At 47.6% G+C, this 18,421-nt stretch overlaps 1 protein-coding gene across 2 annotated transcripts in view; it reads left to right on the top strand.

Moving 5' to 3' along the window:
• The first annotated feature begins 15,173 nt into the window (after positions 1-15,173).
• JADE2 (jade family PHD finger 2) overlaps positions 15,174-18,421 on the top strand; it is a 117,730-nt gene continuing 114,482 nt past the window's right edge. For both annotated transcript variants that reach the window (XM_029584118.1, XM_029584117.1), the window contains exon 1: positions 15,174-15,913. The gene's annotated coding sequence lies outside the window, so the exon portion shown is untranslated. The remainder of the gene's footprint in view (positions 15,914-18,421) is intronic.

Genomic DNA, 18,421 nt, shown 5'->3' with positions numbered 1-18,421 from the left:
TACACTGATGGTACCGGCTAATGCAAACCTTCAGTCTGCATTTGGATGCAATTCAAAATTATGTCTCAGAGCCCTAAAGATATCGGCAAAAAGGTGGAATGAACCAGCACATAATTCATGTTTTTGCAGAACTGTCAGCTAGAGATCCGTTATTAGTTCAATGTCTTCTCCGTTATCTGCTTGGATTTCCTAGCGAGCGGTTTCCCATTACAGATGTGCGCAGTGCTGGCAGAAGCAAAGGGAGCATTTCTGACGTTTTGCTTTCATCCGTTCAATTAGGTGCGGTCATTTTTTCAGAAAGACGGACCCAAACGAGCTGGATTTGAAAAAAAAAAAAAACCGCAAGCAGAGAGTATTTCAGCAACCAGAAAAATCTGCAACTGGACTCTGAAATGAAAGAGATAAGACGTCCTTGGATACAGCAGCTGCTGTGGGATTAAGTCACCAGCAACAACTCATCCAGACTGTAGGGTATTTTGTTGAATAGGTAGGAGGTTTAATCTTCTTGCTTTGGCAATAGTGGAACATCATCATCATGTCCCCAGTAGGGTTGAGTGTCAGCTGGTTACACTCTCCTACCATATTGTACAAACTCTCCCTAAGCCGAAAGGCCATAAAGGGACCATCCCCAGCTCTGAGCTCAGGCCCTCAGTTTAGTAGGAATTGTAATAATCGTTAGGGGTTTTTTTTTCCCCGAGACACAGAATAAGAGGAAAGGTTTGGTAAATCCGGCCTGTTGCCTGCTTCTTGCAAACATTGTTTCCAGTGCTGGCTTAACTTTTGCCATCCACTTGCCTAGTGCCTTTTATGTAACCAAGTGCCGGTGCCATAGCTAGAGACGTGACCTGTCCCCGGCTTTCACCAGGCGGGCTTCATTAATATTGCTGCCGGCACCAGATGCCACCTCTGCCAGCTCAATCCCCATTCCCTGTCAGAGATGCGCCTTGCAAACCGCAAGCCACAGAGCCCTGATAAAGGACATTGGAATCAGAGGCAGGAGAGCCGAGCCTGATCATCACCCTGATAACGGTCCTGCATGGGAACTGATATGAGAGAACTAGTAAAATGACTATTTTCTGAAAAAATGATGGATGTGTCAAATTTTTATAATCATTAGTGGAGCAAACTTCCCCGGGTACCAGGACAAGCCTTTCTGGTTCTAAACAGCTCAGGTACCATCCCACATCTTCTCCTGCTGCTGCTTTCCTACAAGAGAAGCTCTGAGATATGTATTTACCCTGAAAGCACTCACAATGTGTCTACGAACACACTTTACCGCATCTGTCCACCAGCAGGTTATTGAAGTGGTTAGAATGCTAAAGCTGTGAACCTGGAGACATATTTGGCGGTGCCGTCCACCCTCACTACCTGCCTTTGAATGCGACACTTAACCTCCCAGCGATCCAACTTAGAGGATGATGTACTGGGCTGTGAATATTTTTGCAGATGGGGGGGGCCTACATGTGAATGAAACCACGCAAAATAGCCCGCGCTGAAAGCCAGCGAGTCAGGCTTTTGCGGCTTTTTTTGCACATAAGCCTCATGTTTTGCAAAACATATTTGCAAACCCGCCATGAACAAGAATCTACGGTAGTAATTATGGCGGTTTATAAATTATTGTAAATAACTAAACAACCTTTTCGCATGTAGTTCGCGGCATGCAAAAATTTACCAAAATTCTCAATTAATGAGCTTCTGTGATGCACTATTAGGCAAAGCAATTCATTTATTCAGGAGTCAGCAACAAAGTGGCATGCGAAGGCATCTATGGATGCTGATTTCCTCGATAAAGATAAGTGCACCTCAGTGAGGTGTAGTTATCTTTCTCAGCCGGGCCCAGTAGCAACCTTTCTCATAGAAGTTTGCTAAGGGAGCTCATTTGCATCTGTAGCAATCTCATGCATTTATTATTTGCTTATTTCGACTCAAAGCTGTTACGATAAATAGTTATACATATAATCATCTTACATCCCACCCCTATCCTATATCCAACCGTCCAAGCCAATCCACCAAACCCAACAAGCCTCCCCTTTCCGTCCTATTTTCCATCCCATAATCCCATTCAGCCCTAAACATAGTCATAACAGATGGAAACACTTAGCTGGCAAACCAGTCAAAAAGCAGGGTCAAATAGCCAAGAATTAATCTGTTTCCTGCACTGTAAATATGAAAATTCCATTTGAATAGCTAGAGGAACCGCACTCCGGACCATTATAAACAGATATAGTTTTGCAGGGAGTTCCTACGTTCACCTGAGATAGTGGGGGAATGTGAAGTAAACCCTGTTGTGAAGAGCCTAAAGTCCTGGGCAGTTTATAAATAGACTGGAGAGACAGTGAACGAGATGCCGCAAACACTTTGGCTGAAACCAGCTGCTAAACCACGGGAAGTTTCTCAGGGAGGTACATTGGCCCTGTAGACTCCCAACCTTTTGGAGCAGAGGCTCTTAACCACATGAATTATGCTGTTTAACACTGTGAGCACTATTGCTGTTAGATAAATAATGAATAGTTTCACTGTTAATTGAAAGTCAAACATGTATTTTACTCTAAAGTTGAGCTTTTTGGAAAGTATCCTGTATAATTATGGGGTGCTTTAAAGTTTAAGAATCTGATTAGTGCAAGTTTGCTGGCACTGGCTCCCTGAACAGACGTGAACTTTAAAACCAGTGCTTTATATAATTAAACATAGGCATTTCTGTGGAGTAATGATGGATTGTTGTCTACTGCCAAAACACCTTGTTTGCAATGTGATAATAGGTGAATAAATTTTAAAGAAATGAATTAAAAATGGGTTCTAGGCTATAAGTCACTATTTTAAACTGCATGCAAGTACAATTGATGTAGTATCATAGTATAGTATTGCATCCCCTATAGCCAGTAAGAGGGCTATACAGACTATGCTCAAAGTTACAGCACAGCTAAGTCTATAAAACTATAATTCAAAGCTTAGTCCTTCCTACTCCCTAACCATAGTGCCCTCCCGAGCTTCTTGGTCACTTACCTGCACATAGACGTAGAGTATAAGGTACATAGTTATGGACAACAAGTCTATCTCCATATCCATTTTATTTGTTGCACCTCGTTATTTTTATTTTATTTATTTGTTTTTCTATACCGACATTCGATAAGAAATATCCATCGGTTTACATAGTAACTTGAGAGATAATTTGACAACAGTAACGACAGGGTCCTATTATCTTTACATTACAACAATAACAAGGTCTTATTATCTTATGAGTATAAAAGAAACAATTATCTATACATTACTGCAATAACAAAGTCTTATTATCTTAACATAAAATGACAGTAACAAAACAGAGTTTTATTAACTTAACAGTATAAAAGAGTAACGTTTTTGACAGTGAGGAAACTCTTTTGGTATTTTACGAATCGATTTAACTTATGATAATTCATTGGGGAGTATGAAATTTCTGCATTTGAGGTATGCATATGATCTGATGGGTAGAGCAAATTGATTTTTTCAATTTGGAGGTTGGGTTGGGGTGTTTGGGAGATTTAATGGTAGATTTAATGGGATAGTCTCATACTATGCTGTGGGCCGAGATGGTTTTCTGGTTGCTTTGCAGGGATGTGGGTTTAACTTGTCGGTTGGAAGGCTTTCTGGAATAGCCAGGTTTTTAATGATTTTTTGAAGGTCTGTGCTGAGGGTTCCGTTCTGAGTTTTGAGGGCAGTTTATTCCACAATGTGGGGCCTGCTATTGAGATTGCGCATTCTCTTGTAGAGGTGAGGTGAGTCAGCTTGGTGGAAGGCATAGTTAGTAGACCAGTGTTTCTGGATCGAAGATTTCTTTGTGAGTTGTATGGGATGAGGGTATCCTTTAGCCAGTCTGACGTTTCATTGTTGATGGATTTGTGTAGGAGGGTTAGGGCTTTGTATTGAATTCTATGGATTATGGGGAGCCAGTGGAGGTCTTTCAATATGGGAGTGATGTGGGTGGAGCGTTTGCTGTTTGTGAGGAATTTGCTGCCGCATTTTGCAGTAGTTGGAGGGGCTTGAGGGTGGAGATTGGGAGCCCAAGGAGAAAGGAATTACAATAATCTAGTTTGGAGAATAAGAGGGCCTGGAGAACTGACCAGTAGTCTTGACTTAGTAGTAGTGGTTTGATTTTTTTGAGGACTTGTAGTTTGAAGAAACCTTCTTTTATTATTGCATTGATGTGTGGTTTTAGGTTGAGCTCGGAGTCAAAGGTCTTTTACAGTTGTGATGAGTTGAATCTTAGGTTGTGAGAGTGGGAGGTCTTGGATGTGCTTTGATGGGGGTTTGTTGGATATCTATAATATTTCTGTTTTCATGTGGTTGAGGGTGAGCGATATCTGAGTTAGGAGTTTTTGTATTTGAGATGAGGTGGAATTCCATTGTAGTTGGGTGTTCTGTATGTTTTCATTTGTGGGGAGGAGGATCTGTACGTCATCTGCGTAGACGTAGAAATGTAGGCCCAGGTTGGTGAGGAGTTTTCAAAGTGGGAGTAGGTATATGTTGAAGAGGGTAGAGGAGAGTGATGATCCTTGCAGGACGCCGTGTGAGAAGGGGAATTGCTTTGATTCATAGTTGTTGGGTGCTACTCTATAGGACCTGTTTGATAGGTAGGAGCTGAACCATTGTATGGTGTTGCCGCCTAGGCCAATTTCGCTTAGTCTGGTTAGGAGGAGGTTGTGGTTGATGGTGTCGAAAGTGGCAGATATGTCCAGTAATATCAGTAGGTAGGACTGGCCGGTGTCTAGACCTCTGAGTGCAGTGTCGGCGAGGGTTAGGAGGAGTGTCTCCGTGCTGAGTGTTTTTCTGAATCCATGTTGTGAAGGGTATAGAATTTTCCGGGTTTCCAGGTGTTCAGAGAGTTGAAGGTTTACAATTTTTTCAAGAATTTTCGATATGAAGGGGAGGTTAGATATGGGTCTAAGGTTGGTGGGGTCTGTGGTGTCAATGTGTGGTTTCTTGAGTATGGGTTTGATGGTAGCGCATTTCAGGGCTTCAGGGAAGTCACCATGTTCGAGGGATGTGTTGATTATATCTGCTATCGGTTTGGCTATGATTTCTGGAATTAGTTTCAGGGTTTTAATTAGTATGGGGAATTGGTGGTGACAGGATGTATGCAGATCTTGTCATTCACAATTTAATTCTGTACCTCCTCCAACTACTTTTGTCTCCTTCGTATTTTCAGCCAATGCAATACCATGCGCTGCGGCCAGCGCATTGCTCAACATGCAATTGGATGCTCGTCTAATCGAGCGTGTAGCTAATAGTATTCATCATATGTAAAGTACACGTAGACGAGGCTATTAGCTATCCCTGCTATGCAAAAATATTCCCGCATGCCTAATGTGCTCTTGAAATGTATCAAATTTTACGTCAGCCCGGGGCAGGCATCAAGGTCTGCTGCTCTCAAGGGCGAATAGTGAAAACCCCAAATTCCTTTCTGTGATCCCTCCTACTAAAAGGTTTGGGGGCGCCCAATATACACCCACAATATACATGGTCTAGGTCGTGTATATTGTGCCGGTAGCCGGAGAAAATGGATGCTCGTATTGAGCATCCGTAACCCGCTGACAGCCACCTCTCGTGGGCGCTCAATGCCGAGGAGGTGCTAGGGACGCTCAATTCCCCTAAGTGCCTCCTTTTTACCACGGCATCTCATTTTAATATAAAACCAGGCGCCTAGGAGAGGTGGATGGGTGCACATTAGGAGAGCGGGCGCTCAATCATGAGCACCTGTTTGACGAGTGACGAAATTGCACGGGCCTGTTTGAGTTTTCTGCTCGCCACCACCGTGCCCCTTCTTTCCTTGGCTGTATAGTGGTGAGGGGGATAAGAAGTACATTACCATGTTTCAATAGCTTTTAACGTGCCATTTTATGTTCACTGAACCTTTTTTTTTTTTTTTTCTTTTGGGAAACCTGGACCTAGAAGTTAAGTGTGTCAGCACTACAGAGGGATGTGGGAAAGTATTACTTGCAACGGGCCAAAAGTAGAGTGAAATGAGGGTAGAGAGCCAGCAAGCCATGAAGTCAATTTGCTTGCACAGTTTTTAAATCGTTTAGCCAAAGATTTAATATCCTGCAACTTCCAGAAGGAAACCCTCCCCCACCCCCCAACCCAACATGAGCAAAATATTATGCAGGGAGCACTCTTGGACTTCTGCATTTCTTTATTTATTTGATTTAGATTCCGCTTCTCCACACTGCATTGAGCAGGATTAACTAAAGTGCCATGGCATTCTTTGCTGTGTAATTTTCTTCCTACCTGAAGCTGCTGGAAATTAAATCCTTGGGCAAAGGATGCATTTCAAACCACCAATCAACTGGAATCACCACCTCAAAAGGCTAATTCCAGACGCTTACAGAGATTTCTCCACTCTTGTGCTCGCCAACAACTGGCACGGAGCCCAAATCTAGGAAGGCGATGTGCAAAGGTAACACAGACGAAGGAAGGCCCTCTAACATCACCCTGTTTGAAAGGACAGCAAACACAGAGAATGAGGAGCAAAGCCATGGAAGAGGCAAGCGAAGGAAGAGGCAAGCCGATCGCCTATGGAAACTGCTGCGTTATTGCTTAGAAGGGCAATATTTTGAAAGGCCTGACTGTTCCTGCGGGCTGTTCAGGTTGGCGGAGCATGCACACGTTCATTATTCTGCCTCTGCCCCCGCAATTACCACCTGCGCCAGGATCAGGCGCAAAGCACGCAGATGTCTCTGTTGCGTGCTGATTTTCACAAAGGGCACCGTAGGGGAAGCCTGTTTTGGAAAATCTGCAAGCAGGATGCACACAGGGGTCATTTCTGAAGGCATTTCGGCAGCTAAAATGGTGCTTCGCCCACGGAGACGGCTCACTAGGAAATACGTGGATATACTTATGCAGGCACATCCTGTATACAAGTTGGTTTCACTGGGGCTGAGCGGCCATGTTCCTGGTGGCAGGGTTAGGGAGGGATTTTGCATATTTTAGCAGGCGTGATTGTGTGGGGGTAGTTTTGGTGGGATAATTTTCAAAGCGAACATAGGCAAGCACGTAAGTCCGCTTTGAAAATCGGTGTAACTTAAGTGCATATGTGCCAGGGACGTGCAGCCAGAACATATTTTTTATTGTCATTTTGTTTTATTTTTATTATTCAGTTTGGGGTTTTTTGTTTTTTTTTGGTTCATTTTCATTTTAGTGCTCTCTAAACTGAGTTAGTGCACATTAAAACTAAACCAAAAAAAAACCAAACAACAAAACGAATGTTTGCTGACTTTCTTTTGTGGATTGTTATAAAATGACCCCCCCTAAAAGTAGTTTGCAGCTATCTGGACTATTTATTGTCCCCTTAATATTTCTGTCTGAAGCATTTAACTTAGATTCTACCACTTTAGTTAGCGCTGTTAGCTCTGAGAGTGATGTGTGCTGAATATTATTATCCCCGCCCTGTGAAACATCCACAGGATAATCTCCTATCTATTTAGCCATAGAACAATCACATCTTTTTAGCATACATTAAGCTAATCATACATAAGACATGTACAAAGAGAGAAACCCCCCCCAATGTAGCATGATAACATATATGAGCAGGCACATCCGCAGATCAAAAAGCAGCAGCCATGCGTACATACTAATTATCAGTGCACATTAATCTTATCAAATCAGGCTCATCTTGCTGGAAATTGCAGCACCTGGAAAGTCTTAAATGCCTGTCAGATTACGGTGCTGTTTAGCGAGCCTCTCTGAAAAGACAAAAGGAAGTTTATGGCATATCCGAAAAAGAAAATCCCATTTTATTTCTCCCTTCCCTCCAGGGCCTACCACCCAGCAAAGCTACCAGTGCACGGGTGACCTTTGCGAGCGACAAGGTCAAGACGGCCGTCAGCAGTGCGTGGAAGCGAATGCAAGTTTTTTTTCCTGCGGTTCACTTTCCTTGCTCGCCTGGAGGCCTGCCATCGAATGCCGCTCTCTGCTGCACGGTTGTCACCGGGCAGCTCAGGTGACTTCCAGCCTTCCGCACCCCTGCTGTTAATAAGTAATGTGTGGTGAGCACCGTGCGAGGCAAGTCCAGCTTTGAGGATCAACCATCTCTCCCGTGCTCGGCGGTGGTCTCTCAACCAGAAGACTGGTGGTGTCTGGCCCTGCTCACCAGCAGAACGTCGTTGCCACAGGAATTCCTTCTGTAATAGGGAATCCTCGGAATTTGGGAGCCACTTAGGAGTCCAGAGAGTTGCATAGCAAGAAAGACATTAAACAGCATTTCTGGAGAGGGCTTCCAGTGAAACAGAGCTGGAGCCGGATGTGAGAGCCGCACGACCTGCTTAGGCGATGCATCACTTTAAGAGCACCGCGTTCGAATAAAGAAAGGGCGGTCGGCGTTTGCAATCTTTGCTGTAGATGGACGGTAAACCTTGCAAACTGTTACATAACAAATTTCCTGCTAGTAGTTTGAATATGGGAAACACATGGACAGGTTTCTGACCAGTCCCTCTCTGTGACGGCTGTAACAAATCCAGTTCTTTGCTGCTGAAATGTCAAGGATCACTCGACTGCCCTAGAACCGCACAAAGCCATACCTGTCACACGCTGAACTTTCTAGGGACCCGCGGCATTAAGGGCGTTGAATGCTTTTTTTTCTCACGTGCCTGGAGCTAAGCTCTCGGAGCTTAACGCGTTGCTGATTCCCATTGCCTCTTGACCTCTTTTTTTGGCTAAGATCCAAGAACTGGGTATGAGGTATGTGGTTCCATCTTGGCCTTTTGGATGAGACTGAGAAATTGCACAGTATGAGGGAGGGATTTGACACCAATGTTCTCTCTAATTGTTGACAGGCGACGTTTGCCGGAATTTTCTTTTGTGCAACTTTTTATAAGACGAGATCAAATTTGTAAAATGCAAGTAATATCAAGATTTCTTGTGCGTGCTATGTTTTGCCGTGTGCACGGGGTTGCTGACCTTAGCAGGAGCTGTGGTTGACACCCTAGCCGTTTAACTCCACGGGGGGAACACAATGATGTTAGTTAGAATTGTTACCAGAGCAAGAGGATTAAACCACCTGCTAAAAATAAAAAATAAAATGAAATAAAACATCCCATGCCAAAGTCGTCTTTAAAATGGCTAGTGCTGGTTTTCCCGTGGCTCAGCATTGGGGGGGGAGGGGGGGGGGTCATTTTTGTAAATTTGTGGGCTGTCATGCCCTCAGGTTACACCAATTTTCAAAGCAAACATGGGAATTTGTTTTGAAGATTACCCTGGCAAAATTATGCACACAGCGTTCCACCAGCTAGTTGGTGCCTGTACGAATGGACAGGCACACTTTTTTTTAAATCAGAAAGTATGTGCTGTAGGCCAAACCCTGCCAGATTCCGTCCCCCTGCGCGCATCCCAGCACGTGCGTCCCGTGTGCCTGCGCAGCGTTGTACGCGCATGTTGGTGGTGCAGGGTTCTAAATGCCCATTTCCAGGGGACTAGCACCACTTTAACCGCAGAAGTCCTTTTGAACATCGCCCTACATAAAACCACTTTCAACACATCACAGCCCAATAATTTGCTGGAGAACTGAAGGGACACAGGCCCGCCTACAGTATCTGAATGTAATCCGCTTTCCAAGTGCAGAAAATCAATCAATCAGTCCTCAATATCGTTCAGTAAACCCCACTATGTACGCTTACAATACTGCGATACAAATATAACAACGGCACAAAGGGCTTTCTCTGGCACGTATTGCACTCATGGGTCAGAAGTAGTGCTGTGAGCTACGACCACCATTCAGGAACAGCTTAACTTTCCGCCATGTCAAGCTACACGAACACCATTGACTATCACATTAGAACCCAGGCCTGGATTTCCCACCTGGCAGCATGGCACGGGGAGGCAGCTGCCAGGGGCACTCCTCCCCCCCCCCCCCACCGTGGCACTTTCTCGCAGTTGCTGTTTAGGCCGAGTAGCAGCATCCCATCCAGAAATGGTCCGTTAAAGGTGCAGGGACTCGCGGGCTGGCAGCACTCAGAGCGCTATAAAATAGAATCGCTGCCAGCCCCCGAGCTTCTGCATTTCTAAAACAAGGGGGGGGGGAGGGGGGGAATTTCCAGTGTGACGAGACACCTGCCGCTCAGGTTGAGCGGTGCTGGTGAGAAGGCGCCACCAGGATAGAGGAGGAGGTGCTTCTTCACCTAGCAAGCAAATCTGGACCTACCATACTGTGACCCAAGTATGTACAAAATAATTGGTTTTCATTGTGGTGGTTCTGCAGGGGCATGGACAAATCTGCACAAACCCGGCCCAATGAGGAAGGATCTCAAAGCAAACCAATGGGCGTAGGTTTGCTTTGAAAATCCTGGGTAAAGGCTGCGTTACCACAGACTTTACTGCTATGCAGTTTTGCAATCCACCGCCTCTGAATTTTATATTCAGCGGAGAAGATCATTTGTTCTGAAACTGTAGTGTAAAAAAAACAAAACAAAAGCGACAATGTGCTGACCACAGGTCATTCGCTCTCCCAGTTATTTCAACCCTGTAACTCTCCTGGATCACCTTGAAAATGATGCTAGGATGCTCCGTCTCCTGTGATGAGGTCTCTTTCAGAGTTCAGATGAATTATTCTTCTGTATTTTGGGGGGGGGATCTTGTATGTCTGCTGTATGTTATACTGTGTAACACTCTAAAAGATGTAAGATGAAACAGAATTGTATTTATTGCTCTTCAGGTGCATACATAGACCATATAGTGGACCAAATGGCCCTCATATTGTGTAACAGTAGCACACACTGGCTGTCAAAAGTGTTGCTAATTTTCATTTTATTTATAAATTGGGAGAAAACATAAAACAACAGTGATGGCAGATGCTGCCTCCATGTTTTTTTGTTTTTTTTTATTATTTCTACTTAAGTTAGCACAGAAAACCAGATATGGTGTTAAAGTACATCGACACATTTCTCAGCATGAGTGAAATCAGAGGGTTCAGGTAGAGCTTGCTCCCTGAGGTGCTAGTGCTCCTCTCTCCCCTTCCTACAGCTGCTAGCAGTAGATAAAGTCCGAGTGATGCTGGACATGTCATCTGTAGTATTTGGAGGAATGCATGCAACTTGCAAGCAAATACTTACTACTACCAGATTATACTAGTACAAGAGTTTTTTGCTGTTTATAATTATTGTCGGTTATTTTATGTTTTGTGTTTTATTATCTTAATATGAATGTCTTGGCGGGAAGGCGTGTAACAAATAAAATTGGATTCATGCAACTTTGCCCTTCCAATCTTGTGAAGTATTTCTATCTTCCTCTTTTTTTTTTTTTTTTTTTTACAATTTCAAATTCTTCCAGAAGTGAAACTGCTGATCAATATTGATCTAGATAACAGGGCTTTTCAATGCTGGTCCTTAAGGGACACACACCAGCTCTGATTTCAGGGCAACCCAATTGTGCAAACCAACAGGGTCCTTTAACCAAATGTATGCAAATATATCTGATGAATATTCATTATAGATGTCTGGAAAAGCAGATGTTTGCAGCCTTTGAGAATCAGAGCAAAGAATGCCTACTCGAGAATGCCATCTTGTTTAACAATGGTTCCCAGCTGAATTATCAGGATATGCACCATGACTATGCATGAGGGCTTGTTTGCATATATTTCATGTGTGCAACTATATCTTATGCATATTCACTGTGGATATCATGAAAACCTGACTGGCTTGGTGGGTCTTAAGGACTCTTTGGGAGCCACTGTGCTACAGCACAACACTGGTGGGGTGTAAGTGATTCACACTCCCTCAGATTAAAGGCATCATGAGATAAAGTCAAGTAATATTTTTTGTGGGCAGGAAGAATGCAACATGTCCACTCTGTTGTTTGCAGCCTTCCTGTCCCTAATTACTGCAATGAATAGTTCAGATGTCTCCCTGAAAAACTAAAATGAGGGTCTTAAGACATGGCTAATGATTAATGAAGTTTGTGTAATTCAGTACCTTGCTTTGGGTGATCCAGATTGGAGCTGGAAAGAGATTAATACATTTTAATCAATAAATAATAATAATAAATAATGGGGCCATCCACATCTCCCCAGGTGTCACAGTGGCTCTTATGATAATGACTCTTAAGACTGTGACATGGCAAGAGGAAGAAAACTAAACAAAGGTAGCAAGTGAGTCTGAGGACAGTTGTGGGTCTCGTGTCACTAGGTATTGATTGGCATTCAGGGACTCACAGGGACTCGGCGCAGACACTAAGAAGTAGGGCCAAGTCAGTGCTAGATGCCTTAAAGTGCCTCCTCAGTGTTACCACTCAGCTTCACCATGGGGGAGGGGGGGTGGACATTTCTTGGGGCACTGGGGCTCCGGGCATGTGCCCTGGTTGCTCTCCACCTCTCAAACACCAGCCCTGGCTCTGTGTAAATGACCAGTCAACATGCAATGGTATAACAAGAATTCTTCACTCGGGGGGGGCCGATGCAATAAGCTGCACGTAAAAACGTGCATCCAAACTAGGCGCCGGTTTTAATGCATGCCAGAGGCAGTATGGTATATGAGAGGCAGCATGGTATATGAAGTGCTGCACTAAAAAGGAGGCGCACAGCCACGGGTTAGGAAAACGGACATCGGTAGATTGAGTGTCCGTTTTTCCCTAAGCTGGCTGCCGTCAAGACTTTTTTTTTTCCATGTTGCTGCTTTCTGTGGTTCCTCTTACTTAGCATCGCGACAATACTACGAGTAAGAGGAACCACAGAAAGCAGGATTTTGTTTGCTTAGTGAGTCCTTGACGCGTGGCAACACTCAATGCCAGCTCCGGGGCTGGCCTTCAATTTGCCACGTTAAAAAGTGTGGGTCGGGCGCACGGCAATTTTTGCATTTGAGGGTAGTAGCTAATAGCCTTACCTACGTGGTATTTACATGGGATGAGGGCTATTAGCTACGCATGAGTTTGGATGTGTGTTTTGGATGTGCTAATCCCCTTATTGCACTGGGTGTTAGGCTAGCGCATCCAAAATGCGCATCCAATCGCTGGTCAAGCTGTACGATAGCCTGAGCGCACGATATTGCATCGGCCCCTCAGTCTCAATAATATACAGTCCCCTTCCTGACCAAAGGCTGAAGGCCTTCCCGTGAAATAGTGGTGATCAGATCCTACTTCCAGACACTGCCCAGGCTCTCCCCTCTCCACTTTCTCTGTCCTTCTCTTATTCTGTGAGCGCTTTACAAAATATTGTAAAACAAACTTTTGGCAATGAATGGATCCCATTCTGTGTTTTGTATTTGTCATAAAACAATAAAGTCAAATAATAATAATACAATGATACTCAATCTGAACCACAGAAAGAAGGCAAGCTCATATTTTATTTTTGAGAGGAAATTCCCAGGCAGTTTTGACACATTAAGCATGATAAAAGAGGAGACTCGGTAAGCTCAGCTACCCCCCTAGAGTTGGTTCACCAGGAGGAAACTACTGATGATCGCATGGGGTGAGTACAGAAAAAGTGTGCTTCATGGGCAGGACACGTGTGAAAGAAGGATGGAGAATAAAGATTGTGTATAGGCATGGACAAATATTTAGAAACCACCCAGAGCCTTTTAGGAGCCAGAAGAATATGTTTTTTCCTCTTTTTTTGGCTATTTAGCCTACTTTTTAGGGGGGTTTTCCCCTTTATCTATCCTGCACGCACTCTCCTCCCTCCCAACCCCTCCCTTTCCACAGTTTCCAAGTAGTCTTCACTCTCCCTTTCAAGAAGGGCTGATCCTGGGGGAAACAGCTGATACAGGGCAATCTGCTGGAGCTGGGCCCCATCCTCTGGAGGTTGGGGGTATATGTGAGTGTGTAGGGGTGGGGAGTGGCCATCTGACCACCCCTTTGAGTTTGGAGAGAAGGGGGGCCCTGGAAACTGTGGCCAGCCGCTGCTTTTTTTTTTTTCTTTCACCCCTTTAAGGGCCAGCAGCCCGGGCGAGCCTGCAGGGGGGCTGAACCTCCCCCTGCTCCCACACAAACTGCCAGCTCTCAGATATCCGAGCCAGGCCATCTTATTCCGGGCACAACTGCAGTCCAAGGTGTCCTTTTCAATCACAAATGTGCAAGCGGGATGGCTCTGCCTGCGCCTGAATGACTGCTATTGCCGCCCCGATTGCACTTGCAAGAAAAAAGTTTGCTTTCTTCTGCAAGGAACAAATAGGCCGCGCTCAACAGCCGAGTCTGATTGTTACAGAGGGGCCAGGCCCCACGCCAGCCGCCGAATGCCAGCGCTGTGGCCTGGGCATGGCACAGGAAGGCAATGCTGCAAGGCTGCCAGGAGCTGGAGGCGGGCAGGGGGGGTGTGGCCAGCGCACCGTGCAGCCTCCTGACACGGAGCCGGGACGCACCGCCTCCCCCCCCAGCAATGCACGGGGTGCCGCTGCCAAAGCCACCGGGCAACGACCCGCAGTCCCGCCCGCAGCCCCTCAGTGGCGTGGAAGTTAACGCTCCGTTGTCCCCTTGCAGCCTCGGAATCCCTCCCCCCTACATTTCCATGGGGGGGGGGTCTTCCTCCGTGAAAAAAAGTGACGGGGACGCCGGGGGCAAAGCAGCGCCGGGCTCCCCGCACCTGGGGGGGGGGGGGAGCGCGGCAGGAGTTGGGCTCAGGGCTCGCGCACCATGCAAAGCGCGGTGCCTTTAAGAGTGGGCGGGGGCGCCCTCGTATCAATAAGTATTTATTAACCGTAACAATCATAATTTGCTAACAACAAGCCCGGTCCTTCCCCCCCCTCGCCAGCTGGAGCTGTGGTACCGCCCCCTCCCCGGGAGGTGCAGGTAGCAGCAGCTCGAGGCCCGTTAAAGAGCCCTCGGGCCCCTGCCCGCCACGGAGAGAGGGGGGGGGAAAGCCGAAGAGCAGGACCCAAGTTTTCTCCCCGCGTGAAAGCGGCGACCCCTGCACCCGCCGCCTCGCGCCCCGGAGCCCTCCCTAAAGCCGCTTAGCCTGGCAGGCGGGAGAATCCGGTCTCGCGCTCTCTCTCTCTCTCTTTTTTTTTTTTTTGCAAGAAACGTCCCATTTTTTGACGCAGGAGAAATGGCTAAATTTTGAAGTACGTCATTAATATGGCGCCAAAAGATTTTTTAAGTCTGAGCCGTGTGCTCGGCAAGGGGCAGCAGAAGCGGCGGTGCCCAGCGCCCGCCTGTGCATAACTCGGGACGGGGGGGGGGGGGGAGAGAGAGAGGAGGCAAAGCCTTAAAAGAGGGGGGGGGGGGGGGGGGAAGTGGTGTCGCTGTGCGAAAGCGAAAAAGGAGCCTGGGGTTGCGAAACCGACCTGACACTACTTGTTCGTGCAATCCGATCCGCCAGCGGCTTTGCTCTTTTGCCTTTTATTTGTATTATTTGTTGTTATTCTTCGTATTCCGGGCAGAGATGGGAGATTTCGGCAGAGTTTGAGGAGGAGGAGTGGCGGCGGAGGGGGAGGAAGAGAAATGGGATGCCCCCACCCCCTCCCTTCACACCTGAATCTCACCCCCCAACTCTCTCAGACCTACGGCGAAGGAGCCTGAGCAGAAAGTCCGGCAGAGAGAAGAAACCCCCGTGGGGGGGTGCAGGACACTTTCTCGGGGGTCTCTTCTCCTCCTTTTCATTTTATTTTTGCCCCATGCAACAGCTCGAGGAAGTCGGCAAGAAATTCGTAAAAAGAGGGGGACCCCCGACAGAAGCTGCTGGGATTGGCAGCAGAGCGGCCATCTCCTTTGGATGCAATTTTTTCTTTTTTTTTATTCCCGGATTATTATTATTTTTATTTTTTTTTTGGGCGATTTCTTTGGAAGGGGGCGGGGCGGGCCCGCAGGCATGGAGTGAGTCGGTGCCCGGCTCCTAGGAGAAGGGAGACCCGAGGGGCGTGCGATGGCACCGGAGTGAGCGCTCCCGCTCGCCCGAGCATCCTCCTGTCACCAACCTGAGAGGGCAGCACAACTCCCGAGGAGGAGGAGGACGCCCCGGGGCAAGGTAAGAGGAAAGAACGCGTGGCCGGGGGGGGGGGCGCTTCTCTTTATATTTATTTCATAGCCACGCTCCTTTTTTTTTTTTTCAAGGGGGGGGGGCGCTAGTGTGTGCAGCGTTGGAGGTGGCGCATGCTGTCGGGTTTGAAAGAGCGCGAGCCGGAGCCGCCCGCGGCAGCACCGGCAACGTCAACAACAACTTTTTAAAGGGCCCCGGGGGGGTGGTGGTGGCGGATTTAAAGGCTCCCCCCGGTATTAATTACTGCGACATCGCAGCCAGGAGCGCTGGAGTGGGCCTTGGGCCGCTTGCCTTTCCGGAACGTGGGCAGGCGGGGGGGGGGGAGGCGTAAAGAGCGGAGCCCTGCGATGAGATGTTCCCCGGGGGGGGGTGGGGGGCAGGCGCTGCCCGCCCCTGCCCCGCGTTGGCTCTTGTGGTTTCTAGGCGCAGCCCCTTTGGACCCGGGCTAGGTCGTGGAGCTGCTCCACATGATCGCCTCATCTCACGTGTTTGCAAGAAAAGGGAGGAGGGGAGGGAGGGAGGGAGGGAGAGGAAATCATATTAGCGGTGGGCAGGCGCGTGTGTGTGAGGGAGAGAGAGACTGACGCACACGAAAAAGACTTTACAGTTTGAGGGCCAGAGGGGTTGGCAGAAGAGCAGTTAGCAGTGCTGCATGGCCGATAACAGGCGGCCGGGCATGCCGAGGTTTGCAGAGGGGCCCGGGGGGGGGGGCGGATCTCTGTGGCCCTGGCTGCCCCCTGGGCAGGCTGGTGCTGCTGGCTGGGGTGTGGCTGGCAGTGCCCTGGAGGGGGCGGGGCAGTTGTTTACCTTCTCCGGCTCCCACTGTGCTCTGGGGGCGGGGCCGCCTGCTCATGACTTCCTCTCTTAGCCTCTTCCCTCCCCTCCCCCCCCCCCCCGTCCGACCGATGAACGCATCTTTTCCACCCCCCACCCCCCCTCCTTGTTTACACGGTTAGACTTGCTCTGTGCCCAGTTCTCCGGATTTGTTGCGCTTGTGCTGGGCCGTTAAAGGCCGCCTTGGGGGGGAAATCTCCGCAATCCTGGGAGCAGATGAGAGTCTTCGTTTTGATTTTATTTTGGAAAGGAGGGTCAGGTGCATTCCACTGCTGGGAGGGCTGATTTTCCCTGCCCTTCCTGGGACAGATGCTGTAACCTAGCCATGCTTGCTTCTGTGCTATTCTGCTTGTTCCCCCCATCATCTCCTTTCCTATCTTAAAACACAACAGGATCTACCTCCGCCTCTTCAGGCAGAGCAGATAATCTTTAACATCCTGCCTCCCCTGCCCTTATGCAAATGACTGCTCTCCGGGCGCTCTCTCTGGGTACACCCCCCCCCCCCCTTTTCTCTTGGTCTCTCCCTGCCAGCCCTCGCTCTCATCCAGTGCCTTCCCTCCCTCCCTCTCGCTCATGCCCATCTTTATCTCTGTCACGCTGCCCCTCGGATCCTGCAGCTGCTCTGCCCAGGCTTAGCCGCACTGATGCCCTCCGGTTCTTGCCCCGGGGACAGCACGGGCAGGACACTCCGGGATATGACGATCGCCTGAATCAAGCTGGCAGCCGGTTTAGTTTGCATGCTCACCGTTAACCATCTCCTTACCGGGATGGGAATCAGGAACCCCTCAGCCTTATTGAAAACCGGTGGCCAGACTGGTTTTTTCATGGTAGTCGCTTGACTGTCAACTTTTTGTGAATGGAACTGTGGGCTAGCTGAATTTATTTCTTTTTTTTTTTTTTTTTTTGCACGGTTGCCGCTCACCCTACCCTATGTTGCTTTGCTTTTCTCTGTCATTCTTCACTCTCACAAGATGTGTGTTTGTCTCTAATTCATCCCTCACTCACACAGGCTGTCTCTCTCCTGGCAGTCCCTTGCAGTCACACAGATTCTCTCTGCTAGCCCTTTCACTCTCAGCCCTGCCAGGCCCTCCCAGCGCTTCCTTTCATATTCCCGCACTCTTTCTTTCCTTGCTGTCACTCACGCCTTGCTCTGCCCCTAAGGCACAAAATGTTTTCTCCCCTTTTCTGACCTTTTCATACCTTCCTACTCTCAGTCCCTGCACTGCCTCCATCCCTAGGCAACCTGCTCTCACCCAGGCCAGAGTTCACTGTAGATCTGTTTGTTTTTTGTTCTGGATTCATGGGGAGGCAGTGTCCCTCCTTCTCTCTGACACTTTCGGAATATTGCACACCAGGTCCCTTTCTAAATTTCCTACTTCTGTGCTCCTTTCCCCATCCCTCAGATATTTCCCTCTCATGAGTTGCTAACTCCCATGTATAGTCTCTCCTCTCTTGCGGCCTCCTGTCCTGCTCCTCCTCTGCCTAAAATGTAATCTGCTTTGAAGTGTCGAAATAAAAAAACGGAATATAAAAAAATCTAAATAAAATAGAACTGAAATGCCCTTTGGTCCCCATTCTACACTCCCAGTTGGTACTTAAGAAGGGGTCTGCACACCTTTCTTTCTCCCCTTACTCATAAGAACATAACACTTGCCATACTGG

Source organism: Rhinatrema bivittatum, chromosome 18 (genome assembly GCF_901001135.1).
Source record: "Rhinatrema bivittatum chromosome 18, aRhiBiv1.1, whole genome shotgun sequence".
In the NCBI taxonomy this organism is placed as follows: domain Eukaryota; kingdom Metazoa; phylum Chordata; class Amphibia; order Gymnophiona; family Rhinatrematidae; genus Rhinatrema; species Rhinatrema bivittatum.
Note: the sequence above shows the minus strand (reverse complement) of the source record. Positions and strands in the feature narration are given on the sequence as shown.